At 39.0% G+C, this 23825-nt stretch overlaps 1 protein-coding gene across 6 annotated transcripts in view; it reads left to right on the forward strand.

The window, feature by feature from the left end:
- The window catches only part of LOC114578086 (achaete-scute complex protein T3-like), an 88446-nt gene that overhangs the window by 36193 nt on the left and 28428 nt on the right, over positions 1-23825 (forward strand). For 3 of the 6 annotated variants that reach the window (XM_062080602.1, XM_062080603.1, XM_062080605.1), the window contains exon 4: positions 13261-13403. The exons of the other annotated variants lie outside the window; for them this stretch is intronic. The gene's annotated coding sequence lies outside the window, so the exon portion shown is untranslated. The remainder of the gene's footprint in view (positions 1-13260; positions 13404-23825) is intronic. 6 annotated transcript variants of the gene reach the window in all.

Consider the following 23825-nt stretch of genomic DNA (forward strand, 5'->3'; position numbering starts at 1 on the left):
TAAAAATATCCCGACTCGACAACGGGTTTACACGTGTAACGCGTTTTCCCCCTGATTTTACAATCTTTCCTTGTTTCCGTTTTCGAGAATAATAATTCTGGACACGATGCCGATAACATCGTAGCAACATCCTCTCTTACGTTCCTTCTTTCCTTTTTTTTTTTTTTTGAAAAGTGTAAATGGGGCATAAAGGCGCAAAGGAGAAGAGGAGAAGAGGAGAAGAGGAGAAGGAGGAGGGGAGTGGATCTTGGTTTACTAATTAAGACACCGGCGGAGATCGGCCATTGTCTCGATAACAAAAAACGTGGAACGTTTCTCTCTCTCTCTCTGTGCGTGCGTTGCCTCTGTTCCGAGTGTTTGCGATTAAATCAGCACGTCCGATCGAGCGAATTAAGTCCTCGGCGTGGGTGGACCGAAGACCGGGAGAGGAGAAGGATCAAAAGAACGCTTTCTCTCCCTTTCCGTTTCGTTCCAATCTCTCTCTCTTCCTCTCTCTCGGCGCGTGCAAAAGCGCCGAGCGCAAATTTCCACGCGAACTTCCAAGTTTAATTGGACAGTCAATCGAATCATCGTGGTAAATATATATATATATTTTTGATTTATTTGATTTATATTTTTAAAATTTTCCGTAGAGAGCGAAATCGATAATTGTGGATGAATACTTTGGAAGAATATCGACGTGAAAAAACATTGTATCGAATATGTTGGATTTTTTAAAATTTTTCGAGCTTCTCTCCGATATTCCCTTCTAAAGAGAATGAAATCGGCGCCTATGAAAGGCCACTTTTATCGTATTTCGGATTTTTCAAACTTTTCTCGACGTTTGTGTTCGTCATTTTTCAAAATTTTCCTCTTTGATATTCCTCGAAAGAAAACAAACGAGAGACGCCTATGAACGGTCATCGCATCTTTAATTTTCTGTCCGATATTTTTCGAAAGAACGAGGGACGCCTATGAACCGTCATCAAATTTCTATCAAATTTTTTCAAACTTCTCTCCTCGAAAGAAAACGACTAAGAGACAGTCTTACTAAACGACAGCCCTATATACGTTTTATTTTTGTCTAAATTTTTCAACCTTTTCTCGAATATTCGTAGGAGGAAATCGAGATCGGCGCCTATGAACGGTCGCGTGTATCCGTCTACTCGGTTGCGTCTCCCGCACCGGCCACACGGCCGAGCTTTGTCTTGTAAACGAAGCCACCAGCCTGATTCGTATCCGGACGTTGATAAATTCCCCCGCAGAGTTTAGCAGTTCTTCGCTGAGACTGGAGCGAAGGAGCCTACCGCCTTATCCTTCCTTCCCATTCACCGCGGAAGGACGAATGGTCCTGGCGCATCCTCCTCCAAGCAGGCTTCTTCTTCGCCCAACCAACCTGGCTGAGAAAAAAAGACTTCGTGGGAAACCGGTCGACCATCCTCTCATTCACGGGACGCTCTCTCTCGTTAAGAGAGAGCGGATCTATCTCCTCCCTTTATTATTAACCCTTCCGTTCGTGTCTCACCGCAACACGGTAGCACCCTTCCTTCCTCCTATTTATTATTTCTCACCTTTTCTCACCTCTAAAAGAGAAAAGATTAATCGAAGTATTTTCGCGTCGATTTCGAGAAAAATTATTCATTAATCGTTCCGTATACACGAATATCTCGTTACTTGAACTGTTCGATACGAATCCTGATCGAGAATTTGTCCGGAATTTAATTGGAGACACTTTTTAAAATATTCTAAATACTCGACAAATGAAAGATAAAAAGAACGCGAAAGAATCGAGGAAAGGAAATCGAACACGAAGGTTTTTATTTATTTTACTAGAAAATATTGAAAATTATAAACGATGGCTACGATTCTTTTGACAAATCCTTATCGAGCCGAGTGAACGGAACCGCACGAAAGACGAATTAGACGTCCAATCTTTGTCCCACTTTGACCATTGAAACACTTGCCTCGGTCGTGTCAAACCTCACGCTTTAAACGCGTAGTAGACGCAATATCATTGCGCCCGATCGCAATATTTCTGGCCTCCGAGTAAACCGCGTTTCGTCGCTTTGCTTATTCCACTCACGGGACATTGCATAACAAGGCCCGTGGAAAGAGAACTCGTTTCTTAAATTACAACGGGACGTGTGCGCACGAAAAGTCACGCTCACTATCATGGCGCCTTGTATTTTTTCCTCCCCCTCCCTCCTCCTTCCTCACGACTTATTCACAGCCCTTCGATTTAACCAAGAGACACGTCGCGAGGGTCGAGGAACGTCGTATTTTTGAACCTCGTTATTTATCACGTATCAAAAGCAAGAATCAACAATTCTCTCTCTCTCCTCTTTTTCTTACAATTTCAGTTTATTTGAAGATATATATATAGAGAGAGAGAAAGAGATAGATATATTGAATTGTCCGGAAAGTAATTTCGTTTTCTTATGACAATAAAAGTCGTTTCACATGATCGTGAACAATCGGATTCGATCTCGTAGCAATTTCTCGAATTGTTATTCGTCGTTTGGTTCGATCAGCGTCTTTACTTTGTCTTCGTCAGCTTTGACTGTTCTCTCGAAACGTGAAAAATTTTGACACTGGCGTATCGTTAATACACTTTCTCTATAGACGTAACTTTTTTTCTTGCCTGAACACTTTTCGGTAATAAAAAAATATTCCTTTGTTATCACACAAACATGAAAACACAATCGCGCACGAAATAGAACGGATTTTTCTCGCGAATAAACCAACGAAATAACAATGCTCTCGAAATATATAACACGGTTTAGAACGAAGTTGGCTGGATAAACGTTCGACTAGCGACGCTCGTGCGAGAAAACGAAATTACTTTCCGAGCGACCCAATAATTTCTACTCTGGAATGAAGTTGGCTGGATAAACGTTTGACTAGCGACGCTCGTGGGAGAAAACGAAATTACTTTCCAAACAATCATCTGTCTATCTATCTATGTGTATATATATATATATATTTATATTGAGGGTCTTCTTTATTACCGTTACTTGTATTCCCGTTTAACGGGTGTTAATCGGCGGCGAGGATTTTCAGAGGCGGTGGCGGCGGCAGGGAAGGGATAAAGGGTGATCCGTGGTCAGTGGTTACACGCTCATTTACGTCAAGCTGTGCGCCAGTCACGCGATCAACTCTTTAATCCTAAGCGTCTAATACCTACATTGTCGAAACCGCATCGCACCGCACCGCGCCCATTACCTACGCCTTAATGCTTCTGTCCTCGGATTCACGCTTCCTTCGGATTATACTTTTCAATTCCTTGTTTTTGCAAGACGTCCCACGGCTCAATATTTTATAAATACGATAAATTTTTCCTTTGTCCAAGGATTCGATTTTTAAATTCCAAGAAATTTCATCCGATCTTTTACGTTTCTTTTCCCCCGAAAAAGTATACAATTTCGGAACGCTCGAACCGTTAGGATCAAATCGTCGCGTATCGTTTTCGCGCTCGAGAGGACGATTCCATTCCCTTTCGAGGCAATTAGGCAACAAATCGCGAAAATAGGAAGAATCGAGGAGAAGGAGAGGAAGATACAAACCGCGTATAAAGAGGTCGGTATAAATCTACGCAAGGGATACTTTTTCTTCTTTCCTCTCTCTCTCCCCCCTCCACCGAAACTGCACGCGAGCCGAACGGGAGGCAGATGCGCCCCCGCGAGGGAACAGCTGTACGATTGTCCGTCTCGTTTCCACGTCCATTCGTTGTTCCCCGAATCTCCTCGAAAAGCCCGGCGAAAAATATACGGCGGGATAAGGATCGCGAAAGGAAATAAAAAAAAGAGAAAAAAAGAAAAGAAGAAAAAGGCGGAGGAGAGAGAGAGAGAGAGAGAGACAGGGGGCGTAGATAGGCGGAGGGATAAGGAAATAGAAGTAGGAAAGGGGTGTCGTGAGGAGGAGAGGAAGGTGGCACGCGACTGTTGTTGAAACGTAATAAAAATTGATCGAGAATCTTAACCCGTCATCGTCCCTCGAAACATCTGGCCCTCCTGGCTATCGTCCGGCGATCACCTCCGGCGAGGGTGTGAGGGGAATAAAACGCTGCGTTCGAGTGTGATATCCGTTCAGCGGATGCGTAATACTTGCCGACGATGCGCTCCCAATTAGAGCCTAGATGCGCCCATAGCCTTTGATTAGTCGATTCGAAACATTTTATTATAAAGCCTATGGTTTCGTGTCGTGTTTCGAGATTTCGAGGCCTATCACTCTGTGGACGAGGAGGAGGAGGAGGAGGAGAGTCTGGTGCCAGTAATAAAATTGATGGATCGGATAGAAGGCCTTTGGCTCTTTATCGGCGAGTTGCAACGAAAGTTAAAATTTCGAAAAGTCGTTGTGAAAAATTCAGAGATTTCGATCTCTGGATGGAAATCCGATCCTTTTCTTTCTTTCTTTCTTTCTTCTTTCTTTCCTCTCTCGAATTGCACAGCTATGAAAATATTCGTGGAGAGCGTTGCATAACCCCCTCCATTTGTATAGGGATTGCTTTCCTCGTGCAGGGAAATGAGAATTCCTTCGTGGAACGCAGCACGTGCTCGAGTGGATGCTAGACTTCGTTCCTCACCCTTTTCAGGTGACCTTTGTCCGTATCCCTTTCGAGGATCCTCCTCGAATAACACGGCGGATAGACACGTTCCTGGAACTCGTGGATAGTACATCGATATATCGCGATATAAATTTTCATTTTCCTCCAATCTTTCTCTCCCCCTTCCTTTTTGATTAAATTGCGTTCCAAGCCTTTTTCCAATAAAATAAAACTCGAGACGAGTTCCTGCACTTCGTTCGATGAATTTCTCGGCTAAGTTGAAATTAATTCACACGCGAATTAAACGTGATAAAATTTTTATATTGCGCGATGTTTTGATAATAAAGTAATTAGAGAGATGCATCCTCTATTCGTCAAGGTATCGCGATAAAATGTAATCTTTCTTATTTAGTTGAGAGCAAACCTTACAATCTCAATAAACATACTCTCGCATTCATCGTCTATTATTCTTATTTTCATCGCTATTTTCCTTCTCTCTATCGTCTTAACCAATAGAAGTAATTTTGTATTAAATAAAAATCAAACTCATTACAAAACTTGAAAACTTTGAAAATAATATTTCCATTCCCAAGACTATTCAAATTCGCCGATTATTCGCCGAAAAATTCGATAGTACATCATTCCACGCTTCGCAAGATTACACGTAAACAGCTTAGGAATCTATTCGCGATATCTTAAAAGGATGAAACATAATATTTTCGTCACTGTTGGAATTGTCGCATCTAACCGAGTGGTGGCAGAAGAGTCGCCTCTCGCGTCGAATCGAGTGGTGGGGGAAAGAGTCGTCTATTCGACGGTTAATTTTCAATTGGAACGTAGTAGAGCTTCAGAGAACACTTTCTTCGCTGAGAAGCGAGGCAGCTAGTTTTATAATTATCGTAAAGAGTAAAAATCGACGATGAGAGGGAGAGATGAAGCGAAATAGGAGACCGGGGAAGAGAAATGTTATCGAAGATCTCGAGAAATCGGATAGTAGGCCGAAGAGCTTTTTTCGCTCGAGACATCGGTCGACTAATTATGAGATAATTGTATTAATGGACGATATCGAACTGGTCGGCTACTACAAAGACTGTGCTATGGTCGGGATATATCCACTTTTGTCGATTAGGGAGGGGATGGGGTTCCACTCTAAAAACGAGCGGTCGTCTCGTCATCTCGTTCCATTTTCTCTTCTTCTTTTCCTCCAGAGAAGATTCTCTTCGAAGAGAAAAGCGAGAATTACTGAGGATTGAATTATATCGAGGAGAGAGTGACGATAAAAGTTTTGTCTCGTGTTTTTTACTTTTTTTGAGAAAAAGAAAATGAAGAAAAAGTAAGTAGTTGAAAATAATTCGAATGAAGAGATAAAGAGTGACATTTATTTCCTCTTTTCGTACTTTTCGAGTAATAATAACAATAAAGTAAGTTGGTATTTAATTAAAAATAATTCGAATAGAGTTAATTTAAAATAATTAAAATAACATTTATTTTAATAGTTATTATAATTAATTCGAATTAGTTTTTTTTTTCCTCGTTTCGAAATAATTGACGAAATCAATTTTCGAATTTCTCTTCTTTCGTTTAGATTCATACGGAGTTGGTTGAAAAAGTAACTGGTTAAGAATAATTCGAACAAAGTCGTTTTAAATAACATTTATTCGAATAATTATTATCCGTCGATAATTTGCCCACAACTATTAACGATACTATTAACGATAAATTGTCGAAATAACTTCAATTATTAAATTTTATTAAAAGTTATTTTGAATAATCACTCATTAATAAATGCTCGAATAATATTTACTCGTTATTATATCAATCCGCTTCGTTAGCGATTATTATTACGTACGAACGATAAATTATCGAAGTATCTTGGACTCTGATCAATTTTCCCCGTCATCGATTTCGTCTAATTTAACATTGCCCGGAAAAGTCGAAGTCCTGAAATATAATAAAAACGGATCGATAAATTTTTTTTAAAAATGAAAAAAAATAAAAATTCCTGAACAGGAAAATCCGTATTTGGTGACACGCTTACGGAGTAAAAAAAAAAAAAAAACCAATTTTGGTAGCTTGGAAAAACCGTTGTTACGACGTGTGTGTACGTAGGTTAGAGTGAGTATACAAAGTAGATATATATAAACAGGGCGACCCATTTTTGTCCTAAATAAATGGGCGACTTTTAGTTTTCAAGCGCAAATATTGTCGCATCAATTAAAGTGTCCATACTAGGCGGCGTTGTGTTTGGAACACAAGCGGCGCCACCGTCCTCTCGAACGGTAATTTCTTTCTCTTTCTTTCCCCTTCCTCTCCCCCACTTCCTCAATCTTCGACTTTTTTGCTCGAAAGGAAATGGAATCGTGTCGCGCGAGAAAAGTACAAATACACGAGACTACCGTGTTCCAGCGAGACAAGAGAGAAATATTCTCGATATTAATTCGGAAAGATCTTTGCTTCTATCGCTGGTATATTTGTCGTGTATATATTAATCCAAAATAATAGATTAATATATCTATTTGAATCTCGATGCGTCAAGCATAGAATTTAAAGGAGTTTTTCTAACTTTTTATTTCTCATAGATACGTGAACCCGTAATTACAATTCGATAGTTAAATTTATAAGTGTGACTTCGAGTTATTCGAAATAATAATATACAAGCCGTACTATGGATAATTTCGAAGATATATTTCATTATCCTTGACTATCTAACTCGATAAGTGAGAATAATTTTTACGATTTAGAATATTCGAATTCTACAGTTGTTCTCGCCGTTGTGTAGCGCGTGTATAGATGTCAGGATCGTCAACGAAAGAGACTTCTTTCCAGTAACTGTTCGATAAACGAAAAAAAAAAAAAAAATTGCAGAAAAATATTCGTACAAATATTCGTACAAAAAAAAAGAAAAATTCGATGTTTATTGTGCAGAATACGTGTATGAATAAGTAGAATTTCTCGTATTGGACGAATAAATAAGGAAAACACGTGTACTAAGTCTCGTTTTGAAAACGAGCGAAATCTGTTTCTCGTTTGAGAAAGGTTCCTCGAATTTCATCGAGGCTGCTCCACCATCCTGCTGCTCTTACGTGTGTACACATCCACTTTTCCGGGACTTCCGACGGAAAGGACATCCCTTAATTGGCTTAATGGACTCTCCAAAAGTCACGACAGTTTGGATCGCTTCCTCCTCCTCCTCCACCTCCTCTTTCGTCTCTCTTTCTCTTTCGATGAAATGAATTTTCTCGACGATCGATTGAGAAAGAATCGCTGTGAATTTATCGAATTGAGAAAATTTAATAAGCAGATGTTGCATCGAGCTCAAGTTTGTCCGAGTGAGGAGAAAGAAAATTAAGATGCGGAGGACGGAAGGAGGAGCAGAGAGAGAGAGAGAGGCAATAAAGAAATCTGTCAACGAGCCATCCATTCTCGAAAAGTCACAGCTCTCGAAGGAAAATGTTCAAAGGATACCGGCATGGATTATCTGATCGTTCCGTCGAGTCGAAAGTTATATTTCGTTTATTCAAATTCTGGTGAAACGTAGAGAGATTACGTTGCTCTAATATTCACAGGAATATGGTGGAACGAGATCGAAAAATTCATTTTCACGCCTAAACCCGTTGAAAAAGATTATTATTTATTAAGTTATTATAATCCGCTTTTCGTATAATCTCATTTACCAGTTATTTTCGATTATTAATACGTTTTGAACGATAAATTATCTAAGTAACTTTATTCGATTATTAAATTTTTCCCATCACTTGTTGAAAAATTATTTTAACTAATTAAAAATTTCGAATAAAGTTACTTTTAAGTAATTGCTTATTAAAATATTCGAATAACATTTATTTTAATAATTTTATAATTAATTTTAAAAAAAACGGTCATTTGCTCTTGCAATTATTATTATATTTTGAACGATAAATTATCGAAATAACTTTATTCGACTATTAAATTTTCCCCATCATTGGTTAAAAGTTTTCGAACAAAGTTACTTCAAATAACATTTATTCGTAATTATTGCAATCCGTTTTCCACGATAAATTATCCAAGTAACTATTAAATTTTTTCCTATCTATCCAATCGAAAATTTTTTTAACAATGATCCCGATTTTTACTGTTTTAAAAAACTTTTTACAACGAATATCGCGATATAAAAGTGATATTAAAGCGATTATCACAATGGAATTGCGGATCTTGATCGTGGAGATTCGTTCGAAAGAAGATTAGCCGAACGCTTAAATTTCGAATATTTCTTTGGCCGCGTAATGGCCGCTTGCCAAGCGGTGCTATCGTGATCTCTAAATTCAAGCCGGAGGGGCCGAGCAGAGGGGTAAGGAGTGTAGCTAAGTCCACTGCCGTATTTACGAGCACAGCCATTACGAGAGTCGCGTGGCTCGCTCCTAACTTTATCTTCGTCGCTCGACCGCTCGTCCATTTTATACGTCGAAGCCTTTGGCAGAAACGCGATAATCTATAGACAACTCGCCTCGCCTCGTTTCACCTTCGGGCTACTTTATTCGTTTTCGAAATTCAACGCCTCGAGTCGGGAGTACACCATCTACTTTTCGTCATTTCCATTCGAAATTTTTTGATACTCGTCTGTTCAGTGAGTTGGTAGTTACGAATAAAGTTATTTTGATAATAAGTCGTTCAAAGTACAGTGACGGGAATAATCGTAAACGAGGTTATGTTCGAAAAGCGGATCGGACTGTAATATAATTATTCGAATAAGTGTTATTTAAAGTGACTTCGTTCGAATTATTTTTAACCAGTTACTTTTTTAATCAACTCTGAATGTAAACGAAAGAAGAGAGATTGACGGTCAATTTTTTCGAAACGAGGAAGACGAAGGGGAGGACTGGTCGAGCGAGGTTATGCGAGAAGCGAATCGATTACAATAGCTATACGAATAAATATTATTCTTTATCTCTTTGTTCGAGATTTTTAACTGGTTACTTTTTCAATGGGTTAATGGCCAACTCTGGTCCGTCGTGAGAAAAGTCTCTGGAAATACTTCTTTTTCTTTCGTTCCAAGCTTCTCGAATGCTTGTTTAGAACAATGATGGGGAAAATTTAACCGTTACTTCGATAAAGTTATTTCGATTTATTCATCGAAAATAATTAAAGATCGGGAATAATTGTAAATTGGCAAAGTTCGAAGATCGAGGTCACGCGAAAATTAATTATAACAACTAGAAATAAATATTCGAGCGTTTTAACAAGTGATTGCTCAAAGTAATTTTTAACTAGTCACTTTTTCAATGTATTAACGACCAATTCCGTTCTCGAGGCGAAGTCGGATTGAAAACGTGCATCCTTCGTGAGAAAAGTTCCCTACGTTTTTTTAATAATTTTTAACAACTGAAGTTACGATAATTTATTGTTCAAAATATAATAATAATCGGAAATAATTGTAATGATAAGATTGTACGAAAAGCATCAATCGACCATAATAACATAACTTTGCTCGAATTATTTTTAACTTGGTTAAAAACTTTTTAATTTTTGAATTGAATATCCAACTCTACACAAGTCTGAATAAAAAAAGAAGAAAGTTTATTATAAAAGAGAGAATTCGAAATTCGATTTAATCGTAATAATTATGATATAACGTTATTGAATAAATGTTATTCGAGCGTTTTAAATCAACTTTATTCTATAATTACTTTTTCAATTAATCATTATTTTTCAATTCTGTTAACGAAAGAAGAGACAAAATATTCCGGTCGAGGATTCGAATAATCAGCCGTCAGTTTTTTTTCGAAACTAGAGGAAGACAAAGGAGGAAGAAGGGGAACTGGTTCAAATCGAGTCGTTGCAATTTTTTTTTTCAAAACTTCCTTCTTGGAGAGAAGAGCGAGGTACCCTCTTCGGCTCACCCCGAATTCAGACCTTATTTTGTACGTGGATAACGAACGATATAAGGAGACGACTTACGCCCCGAAAAGAAGTCTCTGTGTCCCATAAACCATTCGAACGAATCGAAATGGGCCGGTAACGGTTTTACCTGCGCACCAGTTTTCCACCACTGGGCCTGACCTACCCTCCTCGTCGATCACTTCGTCGATATTTGGGCCACCGCTTCTTTTTTCCACGCGATATCGTTCAACGACTTTCCTACCTGCCTATCCTATCCTTCTATCCTCTTCTGTCTTCCCTTTCTTTTTTTTTCTTCTTTTCTTCTCCCTCTAACTTCGAACAGGGACGAGAAAAACTCGATCCAGATATAACGGGTGGTGCACGAAGAGCGACGAAGTTAATTTTGCTCGAGTATTCGCGATAAATATTACGAGAATTATATTGGGTTGCTAGCAAGGAAAGTAATTTCGTTTTAGCGACACGAGTGTCGCTAGTCGAACGTTTAGCCAGCCAACTTCATTCTAGATTAGAAATTATTGCGTTGCTCGGAAAGTAATTTCGTTTTCTCGCACGAGCGTCGCTAGTCGAACGTTTGTCCAGCCAACTTCGTTCTAAACCGTTGTTACATGTTTCGAGAGCGTTGGCATTTCGTCGGTTTATTTATAAGAAAAATTCATTCGATTTCGTGCGCGATTGTGTTTTTTGTGTGTGATAAAAAGATGAACAAGATCGAAAGGAACATTTTCGGCGTATTTTATTTTTTTATTATTGAAAAGGTAAGAATAGCGTTTAGACAAGAAAAAAGTTACATAAAGTCTATCGAAAGTGTCAAAATTGTTTTCAAAATTTCGTTCCAACAATTACGACGTTAAAGGTGCGTTACATTCTGGAAGAAATCGAAGCTGACGAAGACAAAGTAAAGGTATTGATCGAAGCAAACTGACGGATAACAATTCGAGAAAATGCTGCGAGATTGAATTTATTGAATTCGACTGTTTACGATCGTACGTGAAACGACTTGGTGTTTCGTTGTCGTGAAAAAAAACGAGATTACTTTCCGAACAACCGATACAAATGAGATTAATAGCTAAGATTTTTAAATGAAAATCAGATATATTCTCGATTCAACGGGAATAACTTGTGTTCACACCTTGTATTGTATCGTGTGTAATAAGCTCTACCTTCTCCTCGTTCCTATCGCACACCGTGTATAAAGGTTTCGTGCATGGGTGCGCATAACTCGCGTTTCAGAGGTCGCTTTTTAAGTCGAGCTACCTTTCTCTTTCTCTCTCTCTCTCTCTTAAAATCATTTCGGAGTTGGAATCAAGGTTTAATGCCATTTCAGAGCGAGGCTACCGTGTGTTGTACCGTGAACAATGATGCCTCACAATGATCCCTCCCCCCTTTCGACCCGAATTTCATCCCTTGACGAGTTTCCGTCACGAGTGGCATCTACCTGCGCATTTACTCGAAATTTCGTTTTCGTCTCTTCGATCGAGGATGAGAGGAGGACAAAAAAAAAGAAAAAAGGAACGGTCTTCTTGAGACGACTTCGGATCGTGGAATACGTAATCAGAGTTAACGATGAAACATATTCATCGACCTTTACACGCCCAAATATATTTTAAACGTGTTGAACGTTGTACGTCAAAATGTCCAATGCGCGGATTTGAATGAACGCATCGCATTCGATTGACGCGAACGAGGAAATTTGCATGAAAAAGGAAGAAGAAGAAAAGGAGAAAGATCAAATACCTCGTATATACGTATATATATTTCTCACGACACGTGTGCTTCCCTCAAAAACTCTAAACCCCTTAAATATTGCGGTATCCTTTTTTAACGATAAGCGAGCATTAAGGGGTATAATTTTTGCTGGGGAGGGGGAAGCGGAGAGAGGAGGCCCGGTATTGACACGTGTTTAACGCGTTTTCAACGGAAACGATCGGTTTCGCGCGTGTAATCACAGGGGTCCACACTTTGATTTACATGTTCAAAAAAAAAAAGAAAGAAAGAAAGAAGAAAACCTTCTCGGAGATCCCGATTCGCTCTCGATCGAAGGGAACATCGCGGTTACCGTGTCCAATGATTCCCCACGAGAGAGAAAGAAATAAAAAAAGAAATCCACGCTATTCCATTTATTCGAGATTAAGCGGGGAACAAATTACACGCGGGGAGGGGAGGAGGGAGAGGGAATTTCGAATATTCTCGAGACGAGTACGCGCACGTGAATACGTTGTCGGTCGGTCGGTGGAATTCGATGGGTAGGTAGACTGCTACTACTCCCCTCGAGTATGCAAATACGTTTTTGGCAACGTTGTTGTTCGAAGGTAGGAAGAAATGGTTGGTAGAAAAAAGAAAAGAGAGAAACTGATCACCGCGTAATTATGCACCGTACCTGTGTACGAATATTTTTCTTCCCCTATCCAACAGCGTTGACGTAGTTTTAAAAAGAGGGGGGAGGGAGGGGCGTCGCGAGAACGGTCCTGTCATGCACTACGATCGAGGGGAGTTCAGCTGTTGAGCGGAGCACCGTTATGACCAATTTTTTTTTTTATCGCAATTTCTTTCCCTCCCTTTCGGTCGAATATGTTGTTTATATATTTATATTTATATTTACGTGGGAATAACGTAGGATTTTTTCATAGAAGGAAATTTCTGAGAAAAAGAAAAATGAAATACCGGATGCGGGAAATTTCGTATAAACTAAATCTCTCGATCTTTTTTTTTTTTTCGAAGATCCATATATATATATATATATATAATATATATATATATATAATCAGAGGTTCGAAAACGAAAAGTGGTCGGAAAGAAAGACTTTCATTTTCACGTCAAGTTTCTTCAAAGCAGGTAATCGAGTTTTTTTTTTTTTTAACAAGATACTCGTGACAAGAGGAGAACGGAAGAGAGACTGTTGCATGTAAGAACGGATCTTCGAAATCGTCGGCGGTCCTTTGATTCTTCCCATCCGAGATTTCAAGTTCTTCGATTGACCCGCTTCCGGAGTTCTCAACTGTCAGAAGTAGGTGCTCGTTCGAATATCTTCTCTTTTCAAAATTTACATCGGCCAAGACTAGTCGCATCGTTTTACAATTTTTTCAAATAATAAATAAAAAAAGATGGCGTGAGATCATAAAATAAACTTAAAAAAAGTTATGATATCATCAACAATAGTCGAAACTCTCATAAATTATCGTAAATACAATTTTTTCAAACGAACAAATAAGAAAAAAAAAAAGAAGTGGAATAATCTTAAAATTCGTAATATCGTCAAAGACTCGCATAAATTGTCGCATCGTGAATACAAATTTTTCGAATAAATAAAAAAGAAAAAGAAGAAAGAAATATTCCACGAGATCGTAAAATAACCTTAAAACTCGTAATACCGTCGACGACGCTGTTAATTATCGACCCACGTAAAGTTGCGCAGGATCGAGGCGCGCGTGGTTGCCACCTCCTTGTTTTATCTTAAACGCGCAACTCGACCGTCGATGTTTTCGGGAAGGAAAGTCGACCTCGATTACTCGCGGTACAATCACGAAGGAAGCGGCACGGTGGGAAGGATGACCAGCAGCGGATGGAGGCACGCCTTCCGAAATTGTATGCGGAAAAAAAAAAAAGTGAAAAATAATGCGACGTTGTACGGAGGAAGGAAGAAAAAGACTTGGCTCGCAACGTTTGGTCAATTGATAATTACTCTGGAGGGGGGATTCGATAATTAATCTCTCGGGATTTCGTGGGGCCGAGACGCGTGGCTCTCCGCGTTCCTTCTTTACTTATTTATCCCATTACATGGTACCGTAAGTCGTTTCATCAACGGGTTTCAATAAGATATTGTTGGTCGGTTAATTTATGCAGAAAATTATCCGTAACGAAGGGACTCGTGTTACTCGTATAAATTGATATATATGTATATTTCTCTCTTTACTTATCGGTATATTTTTCGATTCTTCTTCTTCTTCTTTTTTTTTTTTTAATTGTCGAGAATGAATGGGATAAAATCAAATGCATGAATTATCAAGCTCGTAATTATCGATCTAATGAAATTCTCTTTAACGAACGCCGATTAATCCTCGATGAATACTTACCGCATAATTAACGTTATTATTATAACCGAAGCAGCGGTGTTACGTGCTAGAAATTAAAATATACAACTGCCGTGCACACAGCTGCCCCGTTATTACAATCTCATTTAATAATAACTTCAATAAACGAATAACTAATAATGCAAATAATATAAAACTCGCCTTTTTTTCTTTCTCTACCAATTTTCGTACATTTTTTTTATCATTCTTAATACCTTTATGCCGTGGCGCTCGTAATACCCCTGCGGTAAATGAAATTCATCGTGCAAAAGAAAAAAAAATAAGGAAAGAGATACAATTTGCAACATAACTTTTTCAAGCCGTGAAAGTACAAGACCTGAATTTTACCATAATTGTAGGACGTGAAAAAAAAGAAAAAGAAGAAGGAAGAGAGAGAGAGAGGACTTAGGATAAATTTTTACGAGATACACTTCCCCGAACGGATACATCAGATAACTTCATTTCCTGGATCCAATTAAGAATCGAGCGTTACACATTTTTTTTTTAAGACGAGACATATGCCCCAAAAACGAGACATTAATTCGTGTAATTTCTCGTGGCGCGTCTATTATTGGGTTAATAATAACGTTACACGGATGTGTACACGCTTCACCGTGCTGCACCGTGTTACGCCGTTATATATATATATATATACACACGCGCGTGCGCATTTCTCCTTCCAATTTCGCGGCGGAGACTCTCTGACTTGCGCGGTGGTGGGGGAGGCGGGAGGAACGCGAAATTCGGCACGGGGGAAAAGCCGAGGAGCGACACCTTTCATTATCTCATGCGAGGCACGTGGCTGGGTGCACGACAACTTTCTCGAAGCTGCGTTTTTCATCTCGATAATTATCTCGGCCCCTCGAGGGTGTCCCATGTAGATTACGTCGTGCAAAAAAACGCTCGGGGCAACGTAAACGGGATACAACACGGTGACGCAAAAACTCAACGCGATTACGGCCTTCGATATATTTATACGTAGGATATAGGAATGGTGGAAGGGAAAAAAAACTTTTACCGTTATTAATTATAACCGTGGAAAGAAGTCTTATCTAACGGTTTGCGCTTTCCAGAAAGAGAAAAAACGTGGCCGTGGTGGCGCTGTTGCTCGGATGATTCGACGAGTTTGTCGGCGACGTTGAACTTGAACGACGAGTTGAATAGCGATGATCCTGCCAACGTTACGTTGAATTTCGTTTTAATATGAGAGAAAGTTTGTTTAATTAAATCTTAATCTCGAGATGTAAAAGTGAAAGCATACGTGTGTGTTATTTTTTCGTTTGCTTTTTTCCTTCGAATTCCTCCTTGCAACTTTGTTGTTTCGTACATTTGCGTCGCGAGCTTCGTGAATCAAGTTGGTGCGGGGAAAAAAGGAAAGAATTATTTTTTTGAATCGTGTACTCGAAATATTAATTTATCTTTGTTTACTCATGACACGGAAGATTAAAAAAGATTAAAAAGAAGAGGTATTTTGATTGGTGTAACATTATACGCGTAATGGTTAAAAGATAACCGTGCAAGCCGTATAAACACAGCTTTTGAATTTTAGCGTCGTTTTTTAGCATTTTTGGCAGTAATTACTATATCATGCAAATGGTAGGTGGTGCTGCCGCGGTGGATCCTCGATAAAAAGGAGAGAACGAATTCTTCGCGTAACAATGTTTCTTCGTGGCACGCTGCAATATCATTTACCTACCTAAAAATTATGCAAAAGCTGGGAACGACAAGAGAGAAGTATCGCCACCTATGCATCAAACAAGAAACGAATTTCTTGGAAAAAAGTATAACGCTGTAACACGCTACCCGAGATGCGTTATAAAAGGTTATACTTTATATCTTCTTAGTAGTGACTGACTTTTTCTCAGAAAGAAAAAAAAAAAATAAATCGTTTATTTTTTTCCGTCTAGTCATGGGATGATAATGATGCGGCGATACCCATATTTAATACCCTCGTTAAGTTTCGTATAGAAATTTCTGCATCATCTTTGTCACGGGGCTACGCATTAAACGAGCCGAAACGGCTATTAGTAACATTCCTTTTCCTATTCATTCTGTAGCCTAAAAAAAAAACCAAAAAAAAAAATATCAGATCATTTAGAAAAGTTTTTTTACAAAATTTTTAACTCTTTTTGTTATAAATGTATGTATATATATATATGTATATATATATAAATGTATGTATATATATATATGTACGTATGATTAGATTAGAAGATTATAGATTAATTTTAAATTTGGAACGTGTAAAATATCACGCGCGAGGAAACTGCATCGTTGCGTTTACGATGCACAGCTCTTACGATTCGACAGCGAGAGATCATAAAGATCTTATCGGTGCACCTTACGCGCATTTCGAAAAAACTTAAGTATCGTCGATAAATACGGATGGCACGTGTATCGTCGTTATTGCAATTTCAATGAATTAATGTATATTGATGTACGTACCGGGTGATTCGAAAACGATCGATCGAGAAGGAGAATAATCTCGTATGGTAGGGATTATGGGCCTATTCCGAATACCGAGCGAGGAAACGGTGCTAAAAAAGAGGAGGGAGGAAGAGGGGAGGAGGGGGAAGGAGAAAAAGGAAAAATGAGAAAATGCGCTCGGGTAAAGTGTCCTCGATGGTTGGCCACAATTTCGTGGCAAAAAGATAAAAGTAAGGAAAGGTTCGGCCGTATTCTCCTCCGTTTGATTGCTCTCTTTTACACGAGGATCGGGATACGGCGTTGCGCATGCGCACGCTCGTGTGCGCAGCAAGAAGGCGCGGGGGCACTCGTGGCAAGTCGCCCGGATAATTTGAAAGCGATCCGATCTTCCCTGGCAGCTGCCTGCCTTACGCGTAAAATATTCAAGAACTGGTCTCTCCCTTCTTACTTACATTACATTAGTCGGTTTGTTAAGCAAGACGTTGACGAAGGCCTGCGTTTCCCTCTCCTTGTTAAACTTTATCGCGGAATCCGATTCATTAGAAATTATATTTACTCGATACTTATCTCTCCAACGTTCCAACGACTTGATCGGTCGAGTTGCGTAAATGTAGCGTGTTGCGCACGACCGCGTCGATAAATTTTTATTCATAACTCATCGTTTCGTTGGTCAAAAACGCTTTCGTAAAGAACTTTTTCCCTGTATTCGCCTTTTTTTTCTTTCTTTTTTTTTTTTTTTGCTCGAAAAGGTAATAAAGGTCTTTTACGTACTCTTTATACGCTCTGCTTTCACCGAAACGAGCATCAAAAAATTCTCCGGCCTCCAACAGCGGTATACACACCTTCGTATCTCGGATGGTATTACGTACGTATTTACAAGTGTGCGCGCATGACGGCCGTGTTAAAAATTCTTCGAACGAGAAACGTAATTAATACACGCAACGACGAGATAAAAGAAAATGTTGCTTATTCGTTTAAAATGTAAAGAGAAGCGGACACGTTACAAATCTATATTCTTCCCTGAATAATTTTACCGCTCGCGCTACCCAATACAAAAAGGTATCGCATTACTGTAACCGAAACTCGAACCTCTACTGTTCCATCTATTTACGCCGTAGCGCGGTTCCAACCAACGAAAATTTGTATGGGATTAAAAGATTTTCCGAGCTGCGAACTTTAAAAGGTGCGGCCGTGGATACGATAAGACAACCGAGCGTATCGACCAACGGGGGTAAACAACGCACGTTCGCCGCAATATCCGCGTATTTGAATCCATTGTATCGTATCGATCGAAATCGATACCATCGAAAAGATGCAATGTCGGTTTCCCTTTGAAAATTAGAAACCTATTTTCTTGCTATTTTCTTGGACGTTGCGCCTTACGCCTAATTTTCTTTTCGTCCAAACGAGTGTCTTTTTTTTTTTTTTTTTTCTCAAAAATTCGAGATCTCGTTCCACGGCGTGGAAAAAATGCAAGTGGAAAAAAATAAAGAATGCGTAGCCGACGTGAATAGAACTCTCCTCGATTTGATTCCCCTTTCACCACGATCGCTTTCCTCGCGTTTTTCCCGCGTTCTCCTTTGCGGCCATGTCCCATTCATCGGTCCTCGGAATTTGAAACCTTTACAATCGTACGGGTCGCGAAAGGGTTGGCCCAGGTGGCCAGGCACCCACGTCTCCACTCTAAATGGAATCGTTCGACGTTTTCGAGATATCCAACCGAGGATCGGGGTAAAATGACCATTTTTCACCGTTGGACGATGAGCCAGCGGAAATCCGTTTTCGAACAAAAAGGATACGTTTCGAAACGGGCTGTTTTGATATTAATATAAATTATAAATCCAAACGTTATATATTTATAATATTTATAATATTCTTTCGCGAAAAATATGTGGCAGGCGGAATTAATATTTTTGTTAAATCGACAAAAATTCTTCGATGACTCATCAACGATCGGAAAATTGATCGAGTAAATATTTAAAGTCGATTTCAAAAATCGCGTGATCTTATTTTTAGTTTTGTTATTTAACCTTTTCCACTGTTTCCACTGTTTAAAACGATAGCTTATTAATTTTCTTTCGCACATACTTGAAAATATGACGGCTAGTTTCGTTAATAAATGTTAATAAATAATATATAAATAATATTTAGACGAAGCACGGTATAAATTAAACTCTTCGTTGTGTTCGAGCGAAAAATCACTCGAGCAAGTATATAAGCCTCGCAAATCAAGCGATTTTATATTTTTAGTTTTCTTACTTTTCCACTATTTCCATTAATTAAGTTGATTTACCTTATTAATTTTCTTTCTAAAAATATATCGTGACGGAGCCAAACGTTTCGTTGATAAATGATATTTAAATATTATACAAATATTATAAAAAATTCGAAATTTATTATTGCAAAATAATATTCGAGCGTATATCAAACTGTTCGAGGCTCCTTAAGCTCGTTAACGATCGAAAATCAATCGGACCTTTCGAGAAAAAAGATTCCCCTGGCGGCAATTATTGGAAGCGTGGCGCCTAATTATCGTTCCACTCGCTTTCCCGTCGAAAAACTGGATTACGAGATCCTCCTCCTCCCCCCCTGGTGAGAGGAAGGGTAAGGGTCGAAACCTAACCTCGCCTCGCGGCCGAGCTTCCACGACGAATATTGAAAAAAAAGAAACGAGCTGTGTATTAATTATTTTCACTCCATCGACCTCCATCCATAACCTCCTGCCGAGAATATTCTCGATGCTTCAGAGAGAGTCTAGAATTTTTAATATAAACCCGTTTTGTATATTTTATCTTCTCGCCTCCTTTCCTTCTTTTCGACCTTTGTCGGCTCGAAAATGATTGCTTCGAAAAGAGAAACGATCAAATCGTTACTGTCTTCTAGCTCATTTTTCTCTTTCTCTTTTAAGAGAAATAATATTAATATTAATAGTAATAATGGTGATAAAAAATTTGGCCTCGTACGAAAAATTCGTTTTATCGATGCGTTTTTTATCGATTTATCGCAAGAAAGAAAAAGTGCGCGTAAAAAACTGTCCTCGAGGCGGAGGAGAAAAGGAAAAGAAAAGAAAAGAAAAGAAAAGAAAAGAAAAGGGAAAGAAGGAAAGGAGAACGCGTAACGGAAGAGGAGGGAGGGGGGCGAACGATATAGGAGGGGAATATAAAATTTCAGAAAGGGATGAACCGCGTTGAAAGAAAAAAACGCGCCAAGCGCGTTTTTCTTTCTTTTTTTCTCTTTTTTTTTTCCCGAAGGTACGCGGTTCTTTGATCAGAATCTCTCTCGGTCGGTAAAGGAGAGAGAGAGAGACCAGGTAAAGGAAGATCGAGTTTTGACAGGAAGGCGAGCTGTGACGTAACAATTTGAGATGAGGCGAGCAAAAGCGCGACCACTCGAGAGAGGAGTGCGGCAAGGGAGAAAGGGAGGGGGGAGGAGAAGCGAGAAAATTTGATACGTTTCCGTTAGAAACAGCTGAATCCTATTGATAGATCCGTCTTTGTTTTTCCATAAATCCTTCCGATCCGTTGGAAAAGCCTTCTTACCCGCTAAAGGGTGTTAAAACTTTTACGGCTACTGTTTATTTAGCGGTTAAAAAAAACATTTTTCTTTTATTCCTTTCAACGTTTCCTCCATAACAGACGCACATTATTTTATTATATCAACGTTGCGTACGACACCTCTGCTCGGCTCAACGCGCTTTCAGCTGCCGCAAATTTTTATGAGCTGTAAAAAAAAAAAGTATACCACGCGTACATGCACTTTTTAATTAAAATCGATAAACTATTCTTGAATATTACTACATATTTCTTATGCATCTATTCGTTACGTAGGCTTTCGTTTACATTTTAACTATTATTCGTTACATAAATAAAATTAACTCGATCGATCGTTATTTCCTTGAATAATTTGCACTTATAGCTGGTTTCGCTTCTTATTCCATTCGACGAACAGACTTTACGCTTTTTTGTCGGCAATTTCTTCTCGCCTCTTTCTTTTATTGCTTCGCGTTTTTTCCCTCGAGTCGTCGGTCGAGTCGAGAAAACATTGGAACGTTAAAATATTATTACCTATTTCTTATACATCTATTTATTATGTAACCTTTTCTTTTTACGTTTTAACTATTATTTATCACATCGATTGATTATTATTTGCAAACTCTTTCGACGAACAGGCTTTACATCTTTTTTGTCGATTATTGCTTCGAATGTTTTTTTAATTTCTCGACTCGTCGAAAAAACAATAAAACGAAATATCTCGCCGGCCACAAAATTGAATTTGCTGTGAATATCTCATTTCGAGATATATTTATTTTACGATACTTTTATTACTGGAAAGAAAAGTATCTATCGTGGGAAATTCTTGGATTTTTCGCGAAGCGTAAAGAAGGATGAATGGTGAAAAGGCGGAGGTGGGTTCGAAAATTTTCATATTTTCCCACAGAAGAGGAGGAGCTGTCACTTCGTTGAAAGTGAAACCCCGTATACCTGGAAAAATTTCACCGACTTTGAAATTTGAAAAATCCACATTCTGTTCAGGATGTTGTATTCTTAATTTATAAGAATACATTATTCGATGTTTCATCGATGAAAATAATTCTCACGATCCATCGTACATTCGATTTCATTATTTCTTTTCGTCTTTCCAATTTTTTCCTCTTTATTCTCCCTCTTCCTTATTTGTATCAATTCCACCACTTTCTCATTTTTATCAATTCCTCCTCTTTATTTTTATCTATTTTTCCTTTTTCTTATTTTTATCAATTCCTTCTCCTCCTTATTTTTATCAATTTCTCCACTTCCTTATTTGTATCAGTTCCTTCTCTTCCTTTTTTCTATTCTCTTCCTATTTTTATCTATTCTTCCTTTTCCTTATTTGTATCAATTCCACCTCCTTATTTTTATTAATTCCTCTTCTTCCCTATTTGTATCAATTCCTCCTCTTTCTTATTTTTATCAATTCCTCCTCTTCTTTATTTTTATCAATTCCTCTTCCTCCCCAAATTTATCAATTCCTCCTCCTCCTTATTTTTATCAATTCCTCCTCCTCCTTATTTTTATCAATTCCTCCTCCTCCTTATTTTTATCAATTCCTCCTCTTCCTTATTTTTATCAATTCCTCCTCCTCCTTATTTTTATCAATTCCTCCTCTTCCTTATTTTTATCAATTCCTCCTCCTCCTTATTTTTATCAATTCCTCCTCCTCCTTATTTTTATCAATTCCTCCTCCTCCTTATTTTTATCAATTTCTCCTCTTCCTTATTTTTATCAATTCCTCCTCCTCCTTATTTTTATCAATTCCTCCTCTTCCTTATTTTTATCAATTCCTCCTCCTCCTTATTTTTATCAATTCCTCTTCCTCCCCAAATTTATCAATTCCTCCTCCCAACCTGCTCGGAAATCACAAGAATTCGAAGCATGTGCACGGATTGAGGAAGAAACACGCTTCTGTTAAGAAACGTTCCGGATTTTTCTTCCTGGAACGAGGTGGAATCAGAGGTGGGACTATAATTTTATATTTCAAACCGGCCATTACAGGCGTTTACATTTAGATTAATCTGTCCACCGGCTACATTTGCGTGCGCGCAGCGTTTGCGATATTATTAATTATTCAAATGGGTTCAAATTATCATCAAACGGCGAACCGGTACTCGCGCCGTTGTCATCCTCGAATATCGTCACCGTTATCGCCAAAACTCGATCCTCCTTGCAACAGATCCGTCTCTTTCATTTGCATTTATATTTAGTCATCGAAGATATCGTATTAAAGGCCCCTCCCCTTCGGGGCCCTCGTAAACCCAGACGCAAATAAATAATTTCCCGCGCGTGCCTCCCTCCCCTCGAGCTCGTGCACCGAGATTAGACGATTAACGTCCAGCCCCTGTCGACAGCCGGCCAGATATGCAAAGTTTCTCTTCTCTGCGAAAAAAAGGATTCCCTCCAAGCTATCGCGACGGGAATACCAAAACACTCCTTTTCCATCCCACTCGCCTCTCGCCTTTCCTTCTCTCTTACATCCCTCGTGGAAACCTCCCTTTCCTCGGAATTATGGAAATCTCCCTCTCCTCTCTTCGGCTCGGTCCTCAGATTTCGTCGATAGCATCGTGGAACAGTTTGTCCAACATTTGCTCTCAGTGTACACGGTTATTATACACGGCGAATACATACGTTTGGGAAAGATGGTTTCGATCGTGGCCACGAGATTGAAATTCCGCTGCGGCTCGTCTCCTCGGCGGCGATCTCTCGTATTAATGAGTGATCAGGGGAGAGGAAGGCTGCGCGGAGGGAAGAGGGCGGGGAGGTTTCGAATGCGGCACACGAACGTGTAATAAATGGAACGTTTCTGGATTGTTAATCTTAACACTCGCGTGCGTGGGCGAGGAGCGTAATAGTAGTCGTAGGTGTATCGAATTCATCTAATCGGTCTAAAATTCGCAATTCGATTATTAAACGATTTCTCGACTCGCGTGATGCAACCTTTCCGTTGTTTCATCATTGATTCGAAACGTTTCTTAAATATCGTAATTTAATTATTTCACGATTCATCGCTGGAAATAATTCATCATATCGCAAGTCCTTTCTTAATTTTTCCCGAGCGTTGAACACCTACGTTCGATTTTATTAATTCAACGTTTCATCTTAACATTGAATTTTTCCTCAGCAGTGGATTCTCATTCGACTACATTATTTTACAAACCCAACGTTTTTCGTCATTGAAAATAATTCGCATATCGCGAGTAAATAATCACACCATTTAATTTTTCCCCACCGTTCGACTGCGTTATTTTACAAATCCACAGAAAGTTCCATCGCAGAGGGTAATGCGCGTATCGCGTGGAAGAGAGAAGAGATACGATAGGAAACATGAAAATTCACGGAGATACGTGAAAGAGGAACGTTTGCGCAAAAAGATAAGGGAAACTCCGCCGTATATTTGGA

Source organism: Apis cerana, linkage group LG10 (genome assembly GCF_029169275.1).
Source record: "Apis cerana isolate GH-2021 linkage group LG10, AcerK_1.0, whole genome shotgun sequence".
Classification (NCBI taxonomy): domain Eukaryota; kingdom Metazoa; phylum Arthropoda; class Insecta; order Hymenoptera; family Apidae; genus Apis; species Apis cerana.